The following is a 20,641-nucleotide window of genomic DNA, read 5'->3' on the forward strand; positions in this document are numbered from 1 at the left end:
GGCTTCCATCTTGCTATCCACCCTCTCCTAACAATTATTTCATAGTGCAACTGCGAGATTTTCCTCCTGTTACACCTTTCAAATCTCATTTACTCTCAACTTCCCTTTCAGCGCTGAATGACCTCATAGGTCCCAGTGCTTGGCCTTTGGCCTAAAACTCTGTAATCCAAAGCTAGGCATAGTAGAGGTGAAAGGGAAAGAGAAATCAGAAAATCAGTGAAAAGAGTAAAGACGAAGTTAGACGCTGGTTTGCTTATGTATTTGGCTCTTTTTGCTATTTCTTGTCCTTACCATTCGCTGTGTATGATTACGTGAGAGCCACAGGTAAAGTGGTTTTAACGTTCACGTCCAAATCGTAGCTGATATGGACATGAAGTTGTAGTTGTTCGATAATAAATTTGGTAAAATACTTCGTTGTTATTATGATGCTCGATAACAATACAACCTGGGACTTCAGAGTCTGTGGTCCGAAGTAATACAGCCAGTAATGAATTGGAAAACCATCTTGTATTCCACTAGATAGTTTTTATCCAATTGTGTTGGCGCCGATTTTATTTGTTATACCTTTGCCAAACCGGAAGAGGGCGCCACAATAGCGTAACTTTTGCGTATTCCTGCTTAACTTTACAGTAAGTAGCCAGTGTTTGAGGAATAAAATTACGACTCTGTTTTTGCATGTATATATATATATATATATATATATATATATATATATATATATATATATATATATATATATATATATATGCAACATGCAGTGCACTGTAGGCCTTAAGGTTCTTTCGTTCCTTTTCGTTCCTTTACTGTGTACCTTCATTCATATTCTTTTTCCTACATCTTACGTTCCAAACTCTCCTAACAGTTGCTTCTTAGCGCAACTGCGAGGGTTTCCTCCTGTTACACCTTTCAACCTACTGTACTGTCAATTTCCCTTTCAGCGCTGAATGACATAGGTCCCAGCAATTGACCTTTGTCCTAAATTCTGTATTCAATTCAAATCAATTCATATGTATATGTAATTATATATATATATATATATATAGAGGTGCAAAATTTGGCGTTAAGATGCCAAAAGGTACCTGGAAACGTCCTCTCGTGACGCCAGGTTGGGGACATTTAAGCAGCGTATCAGGGTTCACACACTGTTGTGTCTCTGTAGTCATTTAAGACCAGAACCAGACGAACCCAGAAGCCGAGTTTCTTGTTCAGGGACACCTGCCTGGATTAGGGCTAAGAGGCTACAAAGAAGCTACGCCATGAGTGCACAACTTGTTAGTTAAAAAATGATACCTTGCTCACTGAAGCCAGCGCGACACGTTTTAATGAAATTTTATCTTTCTAACCTGTATTTTCTGTCCACTGGTCGCTTATCACTTCAAGAATGGTCTTTTTTCTTTTTTTTGGTGTCAGTTAACTTTTTGTTAAATAATTTCATCGTATTGCAAGTAAGCTTGTGAACTCATTGAAAAGGACGTTGATTACTTACAAAATCTAGTGATTTTTTATCGTTTCATGATAAAGTATAATCAAGAAACGAGAATATAAAATCAATAGTATTAGTGAAATCAAGTCATGGCTCAGGAAGGCTGTTATGAGCCCTCTTTAAATTCTGAGTAGGCTATATCTAAATAGCTGATCTTCATTACTTTGTTCTCTGTAAAGGGGTAATGCCGTCATTGCACCTCGTGCGATGCACTGTAGGCATTACTTTAGGTCCTTTGGAGGTCCCTTCGGCCCCTAGCTGCAACCTCTTTTATTCCTTTTACTGTACCTCCCTTCATATTCTCTTGCCACACTCTCCTAACAGCTGTTTCGCGGTGCAAATGCGATGTTGTACTCCTGTTACACCTTTAAACCCTTTTTACTCTTACTTTTCCTGTCAGCGCTGAATGACGTTGTCACTGCATTTTTATTCACAGAATAATAAGAACAGTATTAGTCATGTGGTCAAGAAGGTGGGGAGCTTATGCGCTGGTGTGTAAACTCTCTCTCTCTCTCTGTATATATATATACATATATATATATATATATATATATATATATATATATATATATATATATGTATATATATATATATATATATATATATATATATATATATATATATATATATATATATATATATATATATATATATATATATATATATATATATATATATATTGTGTGTTTGTGTGTGTAATTTCAGGGCTGATATTTGCAAGGTCTGTGGTTCAATCCCCGGCCTGCCACCCATAACTAGACGCAGCTGTGAATGGGTGCCAGTGTCAGCTGGGATCAAGAAAAGGGCATAGGGCTAGTAACCTCATCCTCAAAATCTGAGACCCTTAAGGAAGGTTCTGCCCTTCTAAAGAGGAGAGAAGCGCATAGGGTGATAAAATATCATTAAGTGTGCGTTTACCTGCTTACGTATAGTTATGGTATATAAAACTCGTCACTATAATGTAAGACAGTAGTCCTATATCACTCACGCTAATGCATCCAAGTGGCGGATAGCAGGGTAGTGAGTAGTCTGTGCTATCTCTTCCCCGTACGGGGATAGTGCCGTCAGTGCACCTCGTGTGGTGCACTGTAGGCATTACTGAAGGTTCTTTGCAGCGTGCCTTCGGCCCCTAGCTGCAACACCTTTCGTTCCTTTTACTGTACCCCCTTTCATATTCTCTTTTTTCCATCTTACTTTCCACCCTCTCCTAACAGTTGATTCATAGTGCAACTGCGAGGTTTTATTCCTGTTACACCTTCCAGACCGTTTACTGTCAATTTCCATTTTAGCGCTGAATGACCTCATGGGTCCCAGTGCTTGGCCTTTGGCCAAAATTCTACATTCAGTTCAATTCAGTTCTATGCTATCTCTAGGCTACCAGAAAATGCTACTGTAGCTCTGACTAGCCCATGAAAATATGGGTCATTCTTGTTGTCTTTTTATTAGAAGAGAATATTAATTGCAAAATTCCAAAAAATATGACACTGTAACTGGCAAAAATATATTTTCAAGAATTTTGTCACTGAAGCCTAGTCTACAGAAACTGTGAATTCATGGCCAAATAGCTACTGCCATCGAAATGTAGACATCAAAAACTATTGTTTGTAGTGTATGTAACTATATTGAGTGCTGGGTACGTCTGAGTCAAAAGAGAATGAAAACCGATTACCGCAATGTTGAACGGTAGTGTGTATGTAAGTGCAACGGCAGGGCACTTCACTTGCGCTTGATTCCCCACGTAGGCTATTTCATTTTATGACTACCATTTACTAGGTACAGTAGAGTACAGGCCAGTTATATGTACTGTAATGTGCTAAGTGTACAAGTCACCCCTGAATGACATTCGGATCTTTCCTAGATAGTGACCCCCAAGGATTTTAACCCGGTATGTATCCACCTCTGCGTCGTTGTGTTTAGTACAAGCCTGTTGGGGATGGCCGTAAAATCATAGACAAAAGACTGTAAATATCATAAAGATAATGACCCCCAAGCAATATTAGTCCTAGATAACGACCCCCGAACTTTGTTGGGGTCACCATCTAGGGAAGGTCCTGATATTGAAAAATAACACTCATGCTTTAAGACTACAGTACGCAGTAAACTTGAATGATTGTGCCATAAAATATTCTCTCTCTCTCTCTCTCTCTCTCTCCACATCATGATTTTAGTTTTGCACTACCATTGGCCCCGTGCGATTTTGTTTAGATTTTGGCCATGCACTACGATACCCGGTTGCAATAAGGAAGATGTGATAAAGGGTGCAGTGCGCGTAGGGGAAGTGTGAATGATGGAGGGTCACTCTCCTCTCACTCTCTCACTTTATATATATATATATATATGCATATATGTACATTAAATATATATATATATATATATATATATATATATATATATATATATATATATATATATATATATATATATATATATATATATATATATATATATATATATATATAGCAATTTAGTGCGAGAGAGAAGGACACTTCTTTATTCTTTCTAGGTGCTTTATTTAGCTGCTGACGTTTCAAGACGTTCAGTCCCATTTTCAAAGCTATATAATAAAAAGAAACATATATTAAAAACAGACTCGGAATAACATAACATAAAAAATTATAACATAAAAGTATCAGTATGTTAAAAGGAAGAGTGTTTATTTACCAAGTAGTGCTGAAGGCACAGGACCAGTGACAGTCCAGGTCAGGTTCAGCTTCGACGTGAACTCACGAGAGGTATAGAGGTGTTGAGGTGGTCTGAGTATTTAGTTGGGGACAAGTTGTTTAATAAAAGTGATTCTAAAATTGCTAGTTGTTGGTCGTTGGGAGTTCGGCCTATGATTTTAAAATCTTTGTAGTTAATATCGGCTTTGCATTTCTTTGCATGTTCACGTATGCAAGAGAATTCTGGGTTAGATAATTTAACACCCGTTCTGTAACTCACGCCTCGATGAGAATCCAATCTCACCTTTAACAACCTGCAGGTGGAGCCGACATATTTCCCCAGGTTACATCTGGGGGCAATTAAATAGAGTAAATGACTCGAGGTCATCAAAGGAAGAAGACTCTCTTTGTGTTTGAATAAGGACCTAATTGTCAATGGATTAGGTATTAGCTTTAGGTCAATTGCTGGTAAAAAACTGTTTATTATCTGCCGTAATTCTCGATAGAAATTTTCATCATGGATGAGCAGGACGCTTGCGTATAGTCGTAATTTAGGGTACGGTTGGTATTTCACATTTGGATGGAAAATATTATTTAGAAATTTGTAGAGATGTTTATGAAACAGTTTGGATGGAAAGCAGTTGTCAATAAAGTACTGTGGAGTAGAGGATTTCGTTATGGAAATTGTTCAGTCGGATGTTATACTGAAAGCCCTGTGGAAGAGGGTAGATAAAGAATTCAGTTTAGAATAAAATAAAACAATGACTATAAAAATTAGAAGGGTCCCAGGCCAGTAAAAGTTTTCTTTTTAAAAAACTTTTACTGGCCTGGGTTCTAATTTTTATAGTCATTGTTTTTTATAATTTTAAACTGAATTCTTTTTATCTACCCTCTTCCACAGGGCTTTCAGTATAACATCCGACTGGAACAATTTCCATAACGAAATCCTCTACCTCCAACAGTACTTTATTGACAACTGCTTTCCATCCAAACTGTTTCATAAACATCTCTACAAATTTCTAAATAATATTTTCCATCCAAAATGTGAAATACCAACCGTACCTAAATTACGACTATACGCAAGCGTCCCGCTCATCCATGATGAAAATTTCTATCGAGAATTACGGCAGATAATAAACAGTTTTTTACCAGCAATTGACCTAAAGCTAATACCTTCTAATCCATTGACAATTAGGTCCTTATTCAAACACAAAGAGAGTCTTCTTCCTTTGATGACCTCGGGAGTCATTTACTATTTAATTGCCCCAGATGTAACCTGGGGAAATATGTCGGCTCCACCCGCAGGTTGTTAAAGGTGAGATTGGATTCTCATCGAGGCGTGAGTTACAGAACGGGTGTTAAATTATCTAACCCAGAATTCTCTTGCATACGTGAACATGCAAAGAAATGCAAAGCCGATATTAACTACAAAGATTTTAAAATCATAGGCCGAACTCCCAACGACCAACAACTAGCAATTTTAGAATCACTTTTTATTAAACAACTTGTCCCCAACTAAATACTCAGACCACCTCAACACCTCTATACCTCTCGTGAGTTCACGTCGAAGCTGAACCTGACCCGGACTGTCACTCAGTCTGGTCTGTGCCTTCAGCACTACTTGGTAAATAAACACTCTTCCTTTTAACATACTGATACTTTTATGTTATAATTTTATGTTATGTTATTCCGAGTCTGTTTTTAATATATGTTTCTTTTTTATTATATAGCTTTGAAAATGGGACTGAACGTCTTGAAACGTCAGCAGCTAAATAAAGCACCTAGAAAGGAATAAAGAAGTGTCCTTCTCCTTGCACTAAATTGCTGTTTGCTGGATTGATAGAACCCACCTCAACTTCGCTATATATATATATATATATATATATATATATATATATATATATATAATACATTACTGCGCATTGTACACTTATTTGCGTATTCAAATGAATCAACGGCCTTTTGTATATTTAGTTATGTCTTGACAGGGAATATTTTATTGATGGATCATAGCGGTATTCACTGTCATCAAGAATTCATTGACAACTTGTTAAGTAAAACCATATTATTATATGGTAGAGGATGAAGGTGTTGTCAGGATTTGTAGAAAACTTCATGTAATTCAGTGAAGCTTCATTTTTTAAATATTCTGGCGACAAAATGGCTACCTCTGTATCCAGTAATCACATTTCTTTGTATCTGTAATAGAAAACAAGAACATCCGCTACAGCGTATAATCAAGGCCAGCAAAATCAGATCCATCTTTCGGTGGCCTCGGTATAATGCTGTATGAGTCGCGGCCCATGAAACTTTAACTATGACCCGGTGGTGGCCTGTCCTATGTTGTTGCCAGACGCACGATTATGGCTAACTTTAACCTTAAATAAAATAAAAACTACTGAGGCTAGAGGGCTGAAATTTGATATGTTTGATGACTGGAGGGTGGATGATCAACATACCAATTTGCAACCCTCTAGCCTCAGTAGTTTTTAAGGTCTGAGGGCGGTCAGAAAAAGTGCGGACGGACAGACAAAGCCCGCATGGATTTGAAAAGTGTTTACACTTGGCCCCTAAAGTTATGTCGGGGAGCGAGAAATAACGAGCATTTCCCACAGTAAAGCTTGAAAGCATTGGACCTAGGGACCCCTGAAGCTAAGAGTTCTTATATAACGCATCATTATATTCCCTCTGTGGCTAGTTCATATTTTTCTTGGGTACTTAGTGCATTCCTTTCAGAATTACCCTAGTTGAAGTCGTTTCAAAGAAATGACAATTTCAGAAGGATATGCCTACTAAGTTTAAATATATGAAGAAAATGATCAAAGTCTCAGCACTTCAGAATGGCCAGTTAACGAATCCCTTGGTCAAATGTCTGAGGACGATCGAGGACTTTTGATTTCTTTCATAAATCAAAAGGTGCAACAAAGGCTTCTCCTAAAACATGAACAACTGCATCGTCTTGAGCGTTCAGCGTTGTGTTGAGTGAAACCACATTTCCTCCCGTAATGCTACGAAAGACATCAAGTTCTCGATGCAATCAGTTGTACAACCGCAGGGAATCGGTCTTCCATGTTGAAGAGGAATTTTAAAGTCTGGAGGGCATTACTAAATGAACTCGTCATCGTGTGTCGTGTGGAAAGGCGGGGAGCATCGGTGGAAGAGGGTTGGTGGACGACGGAGAGGGGCTGTGTATGAAGGAATTGAAACATAGGCTTGTTAATTGTAACCCAAGAGAGCATTGTGGTCGACGGTGAACCGCACATGGTATCAGAGTTCTAAAGATGGCGTCGTTTTTTAAAATTCCCCCACGGGTTTTGCTTATGCGCCATCGTCAGTCAAAATGAGGACAGCTGAGATATATGTATGTTTGTTTGCGTGTTTCTAAACCCACACTAACACTCTTAGGATTATATATATATATATATATATATATATATATATATATATATATATATATATATATAAATATATATATATATATATAAATATATATATATATATATATATATATACACACACACACACACACACACACACACACACACACACACACACTCACCAAAATCAAAGGTATTACAGTCAGAATAGAACTGATCTTCTCTTCTGTGAGGGCACAAGGCAAGAAGACCTTTTATTTAGTTGAAATATTTTTATAGTTTATATTATAAAGAACAATACCGTGTCCTCACGATAATTGTGGATACACTTCGACTTCAGTGGTAGCACACTTGGGTCAGACAATTTTCATGTTTCCAATAGTTTGGTTATCATTGGTACTGTATTATAATAATTATATCCTAAGTAGGCGCCCCCCCAAAAAAAAAAAACAATGAAAAGTGAGGCCTTGAAGCCACCATAATGTAGCAAGTTGAAGATCCATTCCATTGGGGTCTGAAACAAGAGGAGAAAACTGGAATAATTTTCTCTGTAGTTACTGTGAATGGACATATATGAGGACTTAATAGATTTGGTTCAGAAATTCTAAAATTTCCTTGATATATCATTATCAGTATAACAAGTGAAAACTAAAATATATACATATATTGTTACCAGTGAAAAGCTGCGGGATTCTTAGGGGAAATCTACGGGATTCGCATTGCTCTTTCCACTCGTGCGGAAGCGACAATTACAGTTTTTATAATGCAGTTTTGGTTTTCGGGTAATGCATAGGGCCTATATTGGGTTCTCATCTCGTGACTCTTCCAACGATCTCTTCTTTATCTGTATTTAGACATAAACTTCAGGTGGATTTGAACGAATATACAGACATACTGATACCCTTTTTATATACCCTCATCATCATCATCGCTGCCAAGGTGTTGCAAAGGGCTTTTAAAGTTCTTCATTAGAGGGGTGGGTAGAGTCTCGGCTAACACGCTGTTGGCCCAGCGTTCGACTCTCCGACCGGCCAATGAAGAATATTAGAGGAATTTATTTCTGGTGATAGAAATTCATTTCTCGTCATAATGTGGTTCGGATTCCACAATAAGCTGTAGGTCCCGTTGCTAAGTAACCAGTTGGATCTTAGCCACGTAAAATAAATCTAATCCTTCGGGCCAGCCCTAGGAGAGCTGTTAATCAGCTCAGTGGTCTGGTTAAACTAAGATATACTTTTTTTTTTTTTTGTGAAATGACGCCACTTATAGATTTCGTAAGCTTTCACTTCCATAAAAATCCCTTCATCTCTAGCCTCCCATCTTAGTTCTCATTCAAGTAGGTCTGGGTCTTTCAACTCTTCTGGTGCCCACAGGAATCTTAGCTTACATGAGCACGCACTGTTCTTCCTGGTGTTACGAAGGGCCTGTCTAAGACCTACACATCTCCCCTTCATCATTAACTCATCTACACATGGAACTTCTGTAGTTTCCTTTGTGGTATCATTTCTCATGCTATCATGCCATCTGAATCTTAATATTCTTCTTGAAGATATATTCTTGAATCGACAACATCTTTTTAGATGTAGCTTTATTTTGATAATATGATTCATGTACGTACAGCAGAGCAATGTGGATGTTCTAGATTTATGTAGAATCTGACTTTCTTCTGCAATTTCAGTCTACTTGATTTTCATATTGTATTCGACCTGCCCGCTGTTTGATTTGCATTTTTAAATCTTTCATTAAACCCCAACGCAAGGGAACCTGCATTGTTCCTAAATACCTGAAAGACAGCCTTAATAATCCTTTGTCAGTGTGATTTCATTCCTTTATGCATACTATTCTGCATTTCTGTTTTTTACAGATTTGTCGTACATAAATCCTCTAAGGTATATAATACATTGTGTGAGGCAAACTTTGTGGATTTCATTGTTTTGCTGATTAAAACGGCATCATCTGCATATTATGTCTGTCAAGTTTTTATCGTTACTACAGTTTAAACCTTCTCCTCCATCAACAACGTGTTGTTATTATAAAGTACACGGGAAGGGCAGGATACAGAGCAAAGGTGACATAGAATTCACCGTTAGCACGCCATTATTTCCTGCAAGTTCTCCTGTATTGCATAGATTATTATTAAGGGAGGCGTTGACACGAAACGAAACTCCCTTATGTCATGTTCTAAGGATTAGCTTTTAAGGAAACATATTTTTTTTTGGAAATATCAAACAGTTCATTGCTTAGAGACTTGCAGCAGACTTTCTGAGTGCTGTTAGCGGTAACTGATCAAATTGAGGCTTCAGAATCTATCAGTGTGTGCGACATCATGCAGTTTTACAGCGGGGATAATTAGCTTAGGTCGTCCTCATGGAAACCTTTAACCAAAAGAAGGACCATTTTTTGATGCCGAAATTGTTACTGTATTATGAATGTATTTTTTTTATTCATATTCGTGAGATCTTTTGGGCTTTAGTTGGTTTAGACGATTAAAACAGTTTCATTTCTTGAAATCGATCTGTCTTTTGGCCAAAGGTTTAAGAGAGATTGATGAGAGGTTCATGTGGACTCCTTACTGCTTTTAGCTGACTATCACTGGATTCCACGGAAATGAGTATCACCCCGTTGCTGAATGGGTATATAGTGCGGCACTTATTTATTGAGATCTATGATATGTCATATCATATGTCAGGGCCACATTGTAACTGGAATGTCTGTTTCGTTACGGGTCATTTTTCGGCGAGTTTCACATGAACTCAGTATTGTATTCTGTGACCAGTTCGGCTGGTCTTTTATAGCCCGTATTATTTTTTAGCGCAAATGTATGGTAAATTGCTAATTCTATGTCTTGCTGCAATTTCAGTTATGTATATTTGAGATTTTGTAGTGGCTAGAATTTTATTGTTATTATTATTATCATTGTAACATCGTTAGTAATAAGAGTTTTCTTTTATTTTCAGGATGTCGTTGAGAGAGGTGGTAAGTATTGAAAATTATTTACGCTATTGGTTAAGTTAAACTATATTGACATTGTTTTTCATGCGGCCTGTTTTATTTTTATTGTACTACTTGAGGCCATTGCTTTCTTCAGATTTTGCACTCACCATCTTAAGTGTGGATTGTGTGTGTGTGTGTGATTATATAATATATATATATATATATATATATATATATATATATATATATATATATATATATATATATATATATATATATATATATATATATATATATATATATATATTTTGCACTCATCATCTTAAGTGTATTCTGTGTATATATATATATATATATATATATATATATATATATATATATATATATATATATATATATATATATATATATATATATATATATATATATATATACACTTTGCACACACCTAGATCATAATAGCTTGGCCCAGATGTGCGATCACATCTTCATTCCTGTGGAATGCCTGTAAAATAATGGTATTCTAGTCGCACTGCTTGGTGGAAATGTCACCAAACTCTTGTGGATGTAGCATAGAGAAGTGCATCATATCTGATTTAGTAAAGGAGAGAAGGCGTGAAGTTTTGCAACTGAGGAGAGAAAGCTGGATGTTTTGTGAAAAGACAGTTCATGTAGGAATGGGTGGGACAAAGGGTGATTTTGCTTGGGTTAGCTGGAAGGTTTACCAGTGAGGAGGTGAATGGCTAGTGGTACTGGAGAGACTAGGCATGTAGGTGAAAAAGTACAAATGTGTTAGTTCAAAGAGTTTATGGTTAAGGATGAGCAAGGCTGGAGGTAACGTTGTGAAAATGAGTAGTGTAAGGACCAGGCAGGAAAAGAATAAGAGTGAAAGATGATTTCTGGGAGAGCCTGAATTTATGCTTTGTAGGGCTTTGGGAGGTAGTTGTGCTAGGTGTGTTAAATCCAAGAGTGTGCAACAGGAGATGGGACTGCAGGCAGATACAAAGTTTGTGAAGTAATTGAGAAGGGAGAAAGTTGTGAAAATGTATTTGGAAAAGGGCTTCATTGTCGGAAATTCTTGGCTTCGAAAGAAGAACTTAAGTATACTTGGGAGAGAGGAAATGGTAAAACAAATTTGTTAGATTATGCATAAGTACCTGGAAGAGCAAGTTGGTGGATGTGGTGGTGGGGGGAGAGGAGTGGCTGGAGGTATAACTGGTCATTATTTGGTAGAAAAGTGAAAGTTAAGGTAGATGGAAGCTCAAGTTGGAGAGGGAAAGGATGAAATTGTAGCTGTAAGGGTAAGACAGTGAGCTTGTTAGGAAGAAGTAAGGAAAGCATGTAAGGAGAAAATAGATGAAAAATGGGCTCTTGTTTAAGAAAGAGGTTGGAGGAGCAGATGAGGAGTGTGTAAAGTTCTGTATTAATGACTGTCACCCGTCTGTGACGAATGAATGAACAGTTTAGCAAGATTGAATTGTTTTACTGTCCCTGTCCCAGACTGATGGCCATCACATTATGGGCTTTTCTAGGCATGCCAGAGAAGATTTATGGACGCTGGTGGTTTCCATGGGCTCTCCAATCCCCCTGTAAATAAAACTGCCTCTTGCAGTGGGAGGATTATTCAGAACAGCTACAGAGTGGGGTTATCGTTAATTTTGCCTGAACAGATTTCGAAGCCCTTTTTGGCTGACTAATGCATCTATGACATCACCTCTCCTTTCAAGGGAGGCCCCTTAGCCTTTTACTAAATAATCTTCCACAAGGCAGTGAGCGTTCTTCATTGGAGAGGCGTGTAGAGTTCTCGGCTAGCACGCTATTGGCCCTGTTCGGCTCTCCGACCGGCCAATGAAGAATTAGAGGAATTTATTTCTGGTGACAGAAATTCATTTCTCGTCATAATGTGGTTCGGATTCCACAATAAGCTGTAGGTTCCGTTGCTAGGTAACCAGCTGGTTCTTAGCCACGTAACATAAATCTGATCCTTCGGGCCAGCTCTAGGAGAGCTGTTAATCAGCTCAGTGGTCTGGTTAAACTAAGATATATACTTTCAAGGCAGTGAGGCGGTACCCTGACAAGGGAGGCTACAGGTTGTACACATTGCTTAAGGGTGATCAGGAGTTAATTCTGCCCTTTAGCCACTTTTGCAACTGAATACTACTTATCCTCATGTCGAGGACATCTTTTATTCATGCTTTAGCAGAAATTCAGCCCTTCGTAATTTTCTTTGCATTCACCTCATTTCAGCCTTATACTTTAATCTTGAATTGCCCTCTTTTCACCTGTTAACGCTGATCTTATGAGTGTGACTGAAGAGTGGTACTTAACTTAGTCATACAGTGCCTCCAAGATAGTTTGTATCAATTCCTCTGTCTCTTTTTCTATCCGAAATCTTTGATTAATTTAAATGATAATTTAATAAAACATTTTAATCCTTTCAACATTTTGAATGGTCATGTTACTTTCACCTTCTTGTAGAGAGAACTACCATAGGTAAATCTGCTTCCAAAGAGGCAGGTGTATTGTTTAAATGCCGCAAGTTCTCATCGTCCCCCAATTCAGCAGCTTTACATTGACCGCGTTCGCTCATGTTGGGAATTATGCTCTCATGTTTGGGCTGCCTCCTCTCCTGTCTACCTTCTCTGAGGGACCGAATGAGAGACAGTTCATGAGATTAATGATCTTGCCCCTATCTCTTCTAGTTCTCTCTGTCATAAGGTGGCTTCTGTGTCTTTTGAATGTTCCTTATTTTGATTACTGATTTATTGATCTCTAGGGGATAGCTCCTTCTCTTACCAGGCAGCCGTAGAACACCCGCCGAGCCACTTCTTCACAAGTTCGGTGGAAATTAGTAATCTTTGGATTGCATGGGTCGGTGACTTTTTAGTTTCCTGTTAAAGAAAACCATTGAAATGGCTATTTGTCTGTTCGTCCACACTTTTTCTGTCCGCCCTCAGATCTTAAAAACTATTGACGGTAGAGGGCTGCAAATAGGTATGTTTATCATCCACCCTCCAATCATCAAACATACCAAATTGCAGCCCTATAGCCTCAGTAGTTTTTATTTTAGCCATGATCGTGCGTCTGGCACCCTTATAGGTGCCAACAAAACAGGCCACCAACGGGCCGTGGCTGAAATTTTCATGAGCTGCGGATGAGAGTTTCATTGGCCGTTGCTGAGAGTTTCACACAGCATTATACCTTGTACAGAAAACTCGATTGCGCCGAAGAAACTTCGGCGCATTTCTTACTTGTTCTGTCTTGCTACTGACCGGCTTTGAAGCTTCGTTCTTTCTGTTGTTGTAACTTTCATGACCTTTCATCCTTGAAGAGGCAGCCCCGTCGCTTCATTTGAAGTTAAGGGTAGGTTCACACAAGGCGTTTTTGACCGCGGCGGCCACCGCTCGTTTAACGTTGTAATCGTTTCACGAAGCGTTTTTGACCTCGGCGGCCACCGCGCAGTAATGCTTCTTTTATATATATATATATATATATATATATATATATATATATATATATATATATATATATATATATATATATATATATATATATATATATAGATTAGTGTAATGGAGTCAGAGTCAATCCATACTTAAAATCATCAATGAAGGGCAGAGGACACACAGATATACAAGCTGACTTTATTCCAACGTTTCGTAATTATCGGATTAATTACATCATCAGGGCTGTTAAAATATGAAAATAAAATTCTTTGTAAAATCATAAAAGCTAAAAATAAAGGCTAAAAGTTATTCATACAAAATTTTCACAAATGTACACAAACGTTAAAATTAGAGAACAAAAGTTTTAAAATCATTACGTTAAAATGAAGGTAACAGAGTATACAGTAAACTAAAATTGAAAACCATCTGTGAAAGGGGTTACAGAACAAAGATTAAGGACCGACCTAGAGGAGGGACAGCTTTAAACTAAACATAAACATAAATAGAAAGAACACAAGTCAGGATAAATATAGAGGAGAGGAGGACGTGTGAGTGTTTAACGACGGAACGAGTTGTTTGATGAAAAGTGATTCCAGGATAACAAGGTCTTGAGGGTTGGTGGTATGGCCTAAAATGTGGGAAGTCTTTATTATCAATGTGTGTTTTACAAATTTTTGAGTGATTTCTGATGTTGGAATGTTCTGGGTTTGAAATTCTGCTACCTGTACGGAAGCTTACGCCACGATGAGAATCGATACGCACCGTAAGGAGTCTACTGGTGGATCCCACATAGGTCCTTGTTTGACATTCAGGGCAAGTATATTTGTAAATGATACCAGATGACATATAAGGTGATAACCGATCTTTGGTTTTAAAGAGTGAACCAATGGTGAAAGGGTTCTTAGGGATTAAAGTGACATCAATGGCATAAAAATGATCCTGAATAATTTGAGTGAACTTTTTGTGGAACTTGGGGTCATGATTAAATGGAAAGCTTGCGTAAAATTTCATTTTTTAGACGGTTAAAACTGCTGGTTTTGTAATGAAATGTTTGTTAAGTAATTTATGTAATTTCCTATACACCAGCTTTGCAGGGAAACAGTTATTATTAAAAAAGTCAATTAAAAAAGAAATTTCCTTATGAAAAAGGCTCCAGTTCGACGTAAGGACGAGTGCCCTGTGGAGAAGGGTAGAAACAGAGTTGGATTTAAAATTATCGAAGCAAGAGCTATAAAAGTTGGTACCAAGTCCAGTAAAAGTCTTCTTTCTAAAAACCGTGGTATTAAAACTGTCGTGTTCTCTAAAAACTAGAACGTCCAGGAATGGTAGACGGTCGTTCGCCTCTCTCGATAGTAAACGTTATGCTCGAGTGTATAGTATTGGCATATTCGACGAAGAGGTCAGCTTCGTATTCACTTTTAAAGAGGCCGAACGTATCGTCAACAAACCTGTGGAATAAAAAAAGGGGTAGAACCTTAATGGGCAATTATCAAGCATGCGCTCCTCCAGGAGCACATAAAGATATTAGCAAATGTGGGGCCAAGAGGGGAACCCATGGCCATGCCCTCTACTTGTTTGAATAATTTACCATTAAAAATAAATGCAGTGTCCAGCACTGCGAGTTCAAGTAAAGTTTTAAAATTCGTGCGATTAAAATTATTAAAAGTAGAATCAGGAACAGGAAACAGCTTGTTAAGAATTAATTCAATAGTTTCTCCAACAGGGATATTAGTAAATAATGACTCGACGTCGAGACTGGCCATGAATAAATCTGAATCTTGTCTAAGAATGGTTTCTTTAAATTGAAAGGAGTTATTCAATGAATACTTATTCTTAGTTAGATGCTCAAGCATGGGTACAAGGAATTTGGCTAATTTATAATTTGGTGTTTTGAACGAGGCAAGGATAGGTCTAAGGGGGATGTCAGGTTTGTGAATTTTCGGTAGGCCGTAAAGGATACCATAAGATGAGCCTGTGGAAAAAAGATCTTGGTAAATGGTTTCATTGATGACATTGTCCTTCTTAAGAGACCTTAGAAAACGGTTGATTTTGTCTTCAATTTTAAAATATTATAGTAGTCAGGCGTCCCAATGGGTTCAAATTTTGTTCTATCGTTTAAAATACTTTCCATTTTTGATATGTACTCACATTTATTGAGGATCACTGTACCTTTACCTTTATCAGGTCGGGTGAGAATGATGTCTTCGTTTTTTGCCAATTGTTTCATGATGTCAAAATCTTCCTTTCGGAAAAAAGGGGTCCATCTAGTTTTGAGATTTCGAAAGGTGCTGTGAGAAAGTTCGTACAGTCGTTTTTGCAGATTTACCAGATCAGTTTGAAAGGGGAGTGCTTTGAGACGGTGGAATATCGATTCAAGTGGCAAAAAGAATTTTGTAAAGTTAGGTTTATAGTTAGGCAAGCAGAAGTCCAAACCCAGAGACAGCAAGAACTCCTCTCTCTTAGACAAAACAATGCTGGAAAAATTAAATACAGTCGTTAAATTATTATGGAATTTGGGAACAGTAATTCCCAGACTAACAAGTTTTCTGTTATGGCGTTCCTGTATATGAGAGATAAAATCCTGTAGACTTTTAGTAAACAATCTTTTGCAAATAATAGAATCAATAAAAGTGAGTGAATTAAAAAGATTGCTGCGGTGATTGTTCATAAGAGAGCTGTACCTGTTAATTGCTGCATATTTACACTTGATTTCCATGTTAAGAAGATTTTTGGTAGCATCTTGGTAGAATTCTGAAGAGTACAAGGATGATTTATAAAGCTTAAATTTGACAAAATTTGGGACAATGTTGTTCAGGACACAATACTGTAGGAAATCCAGGTCCAACTTAGCCTTTTCCAGCTTCTTTGAGTAGCGTTCAAATAACCGGCAAGCAGTAAGTACTCCATTATCGTAATGATGTCGTATCACTTGAAAAGGATGAGTAAAACCTCTAGATCGGAGTCGGAGGATGAAGAGCACAGCGAAGAAGTAGTTCCGGATCTCCATTGTGGAGGAGGAAGAGGGGACGGCCCAGGAACGAGCGAAGTCCAGGGTTACAGATTAGTGTGAGGAGTCAGGAGTCAATCCATACTTAAAATTGTTGACGATACGTTCGGCCTCTTTAAAAGTGAATACGAAGCTGACCTCTTCGTCGAATATGCCAATACTATACATTCGAGCATAACGTTTACTATCGAGAAAGAGGCGAACGACCGTCTACCATTCCTGGACGTTCTAGTTTTAGAGAACACGACAGTTTTAATACCACGGTTTTTAGAAAGAAGACTTTTACTGGACTTGGTACCAACTTTTATAGCTCTTGCTTCGATAATTTTAAATCCAACTCTGTTTCTACCCTTCTCCACAGGGCACTCGTCCTTACGTCGAACTGGAGCCTTTTTCATAAGGAAATTTCTTTTTAATTGACTTTTTAATAATAACTGTTTCCTGCAAAGCTGGTGTATAGGAAATTACATAAATTACTTAACAAACATTCCATTACAAAACCAGCAGTTTTAACCGTCCAAAAATGAAATTTTACGCAAGCTTTCCATTTACTCATGATCCCAAGTTCCACAAAAAAGTTCACTCAAATTATTCAGGATCATTTTATGCCATTGATGTCACTTTAATCCCTAAGAACCCTTTCACCATTGGTTCACTCTTTAAAACCAAAGATCGGTTATCACCTTATATGTCATCTGGTATCATTTACAAATATACTTGCCCTGAATGTCAAACAGGGACATATGTGGGATCCACCAGTAGACTCCTTAAGGTGCGTATCGATTCTCATCGTGGCGTAAGCTTCCGTACAGGTAGCAGAATTTCAAACCCAGAACATTCCAACATCAGAAATCACTCAAAAATTTGTAAAACACACATTGATAATAAAGACTTCCACATTTTAGGCCATACCACCAACCCTCAAGACCTTGTTATCCTGGAATCACTTTTCATCAAACAACTCGTTCCGTCGTTAAACACTCACACGTCCTCCTCTCCTCTATATTTATCCTGACTTGTGTTCTTTCTATTTATGTTTATGTTTAGTTTAAAGCTGTCCCTCCTCTAGGTCGGTCCTTAATCTTTGTTCTGTAACCCTTTCACAGATGGTTTTCAATTTTAGTTTACTGTATACTCTGTTACCTTCATTTTAACGTAATGATTGTTAAAACTTTTGTTCTCTAATTTTAACGTTTGTGTACATTTGTGAAAATTTTGTATGAATAACTTTTAGCCTTTATTTTTAGCTTTTATGATTTTACAAAGAATTTTATTTTCATATTTTAACAGCCCTGATGATGTAATTAATCCGATAATTACGAAACGTTGGAATAAAGTCAGCTTGTATATCTGTGTGTCCTCTGCCCTTCATTGATGATTTATATATATATATATATATATATATATATATATATATATATATATATATATATATATATATATATATATATATATATATATATATAGTCACAAAAAGTAGGTGATATATATATATATATATATATATATATATATATATATATATATATATATATATATATATATATGTATGTATACATCTACTTTTTTGTGACATCCAGTGTCAGAATGATCTCTCTCCATAGTTAACAGTTGACAGTGACAGCGATGCAATATTGTGTATGACTGTGATCACGGGGACCAGGCGTGGTGGCTAGGGTTGCTATGGTAACGCACAATCTCTTTTCTTATTGGCTGACACACAGCCAATGATGGCACCTGCTGTCTTCAAAAAGTGTGGTTCACCGCTGTGTGTGAACGATGTCATTGACTTGTATGTATCTCGATACGCCCGGCAATCGCGCGTTGGTGAGGGGAATCTCGCTACTGCAGCGTATTGGAAACCACCGTGATACGCCGTGGTTACGTGTGAAGATTCCATAAGCTAACATTGAACAATTGACCACGCGTATCCCACTGTGCGGTTAAAAATGCCCTGTGTGAACGTAGCTTTAGTCCCTGCCCCTCTTCCCTCTGCCTCCTCTTTCTTGTTTTCTTTTTGCCCGATCGAGATGAGCTAGGTTTCATTAAAAAGTCTCTCTCTCTCTCTCTCTCTCTCCTGGCTCGGTCAAACACATCGTCCTCTGACAATTGTTTGTCTCTCAGATCTTCTCTATCTACATCCATCCACCTTCGCTGTGGTCTTCCTCTCCCTTTCTCATTAGGCACCGCCATCTGCATCACTCTCCTCCCTACATATGCCTCATCCCTTCTCATCACATGGCCATACCACTGCAGTCTCTTTCCTGGGCCTTCTTTGATAGTTCTGCGACTTTATTAGTTCATCCACCTGAGCATTTTCATCTCTACTGCATCCAATTTCTTCTCTTGCACTCTCTTTACCGGCCATGTTTCTGCTCCATACATCAAAGCTGGTCTCACTACTGTCTTATACACTCTTCCTTTAACCTTTATGTTGATTCTGCGGTTGTACAAGACACGTGATATCTTTCTCCAATTTTTCCATCCAGCCTGCATGTTTGGATTGCCCCTCTTTTTATATTGACCAATCAAGCAAAGATTTAGATGTACGTATTAAGCAACATAAGTATTCAGTCAAAACTGGACAAGCATCCAATGCTATATTCATTCATTTAAGTGAACACTCTCACAGGATAAATTGGACTGAAAGTTCAGTGATTGTTAGATCGAAAGATTTCTCTTCAAGAAATCTATTGAGTCTGCTATTATCCAGCTTACTTCCAGTTGTAATTTTAATCTTAGCCCTGGCATGTATTATTTGGACCCCTGTATTAGCAAAATGTTCAAGAATGACCTAAAAGATAAAATCACTGACTTAATTACAAGGTAGCTACTTGATATATATTTCTATATATCCGTATGTTTAATATAATTTTTTTATTTTATTTGTAAAAATGTTCATCTTGCAAAAAAGTTATTATTGTTTACAAAAAAAAAAGAGAATTATTGTGTTGTACTAAAAATTTTTAGGTGGTCAGTCACGAACCTGTATAATCTTTTAATTGTGCTGTCCCTGCTCCTGAACGGTTGATCCTAATCCTTTGTAAAAACCTCTTAAATATTTAATCCTGTTTTGGCAGTTCTACTAATTCGTCAATTGTGTTGGATTCCAGGTACATATGTTTACTTTATAATCCCCATCTGTCATTTATATGAGCTTTCTTTGTAACATACTTTTATATTTCTTCAGTCTGCTAAGTAAAGGACTAGTGTCGAAAGGCCTCGCAGCACTCCAATGTTTCCGTTTCCTTGTGATTTTATCTTTATTTATATATTCATCACGTTCCATATTTTCGTGATTCAGTTATATATATATATATATATATATATATATATATATATATATATATATATATATATATATATATATATATATATATATATATATATATATATATATATACACACACACATATATATATATATATATATATATATATATATATATATATATATATATATATATATATATATATATATATATATATATGTATGTATGTATGTATGTATGTATGTACATGTACATGCTTGCACTGGTTTGAGTGTATGATATTTCTTTCTGTTATTTTCTCATCTCCATCAAGAGACATACTTTTCCACGAATGCTATAAGGAGTATCTCTTATTAATTAGGTATTGAAAATACAGTATAAACATTAGTATTGGATTTGGACTAAGAAATTCTTATAATTACACATTTTCCACTTTCGACAAGTGTCCACCGTATGTTTGCAG

The 20,641-nt window shown here is 37.0% G+C and overlaps 1 protein-coding gene across 1 annotated transcript in view; it reads left to right on the forward strand.

Moving 5' to 3' along the window:
- LOC136841683 (visual pigment-like receptor peropsin) overlaps positions 1 to 20,641 on the forward strand; it is a 754,051-nt gene that overhangs the window by 29,248 nt on the left and 704,162 nt on the right. The gene's annotated exons all lie outside the window — the stretch shown is intronic.

This window comes from Macrobrachium rosenbergii, chromosome 9 (assembly GCF_040412425.1).
Source record: "Macrobrachium rosenbergii isolate ZJJX-2024 chromosome 9, ASM4041242v1, whole genome shotgun sequence".
Taxonomy (NCBI): domain Eukaryota; kingdom Metazoa; phylum Arthropoda; class Malacostraca; order Decapoda; family Palaemonidae; genus Macrobrachium; species Macrobrachium rosenbergii.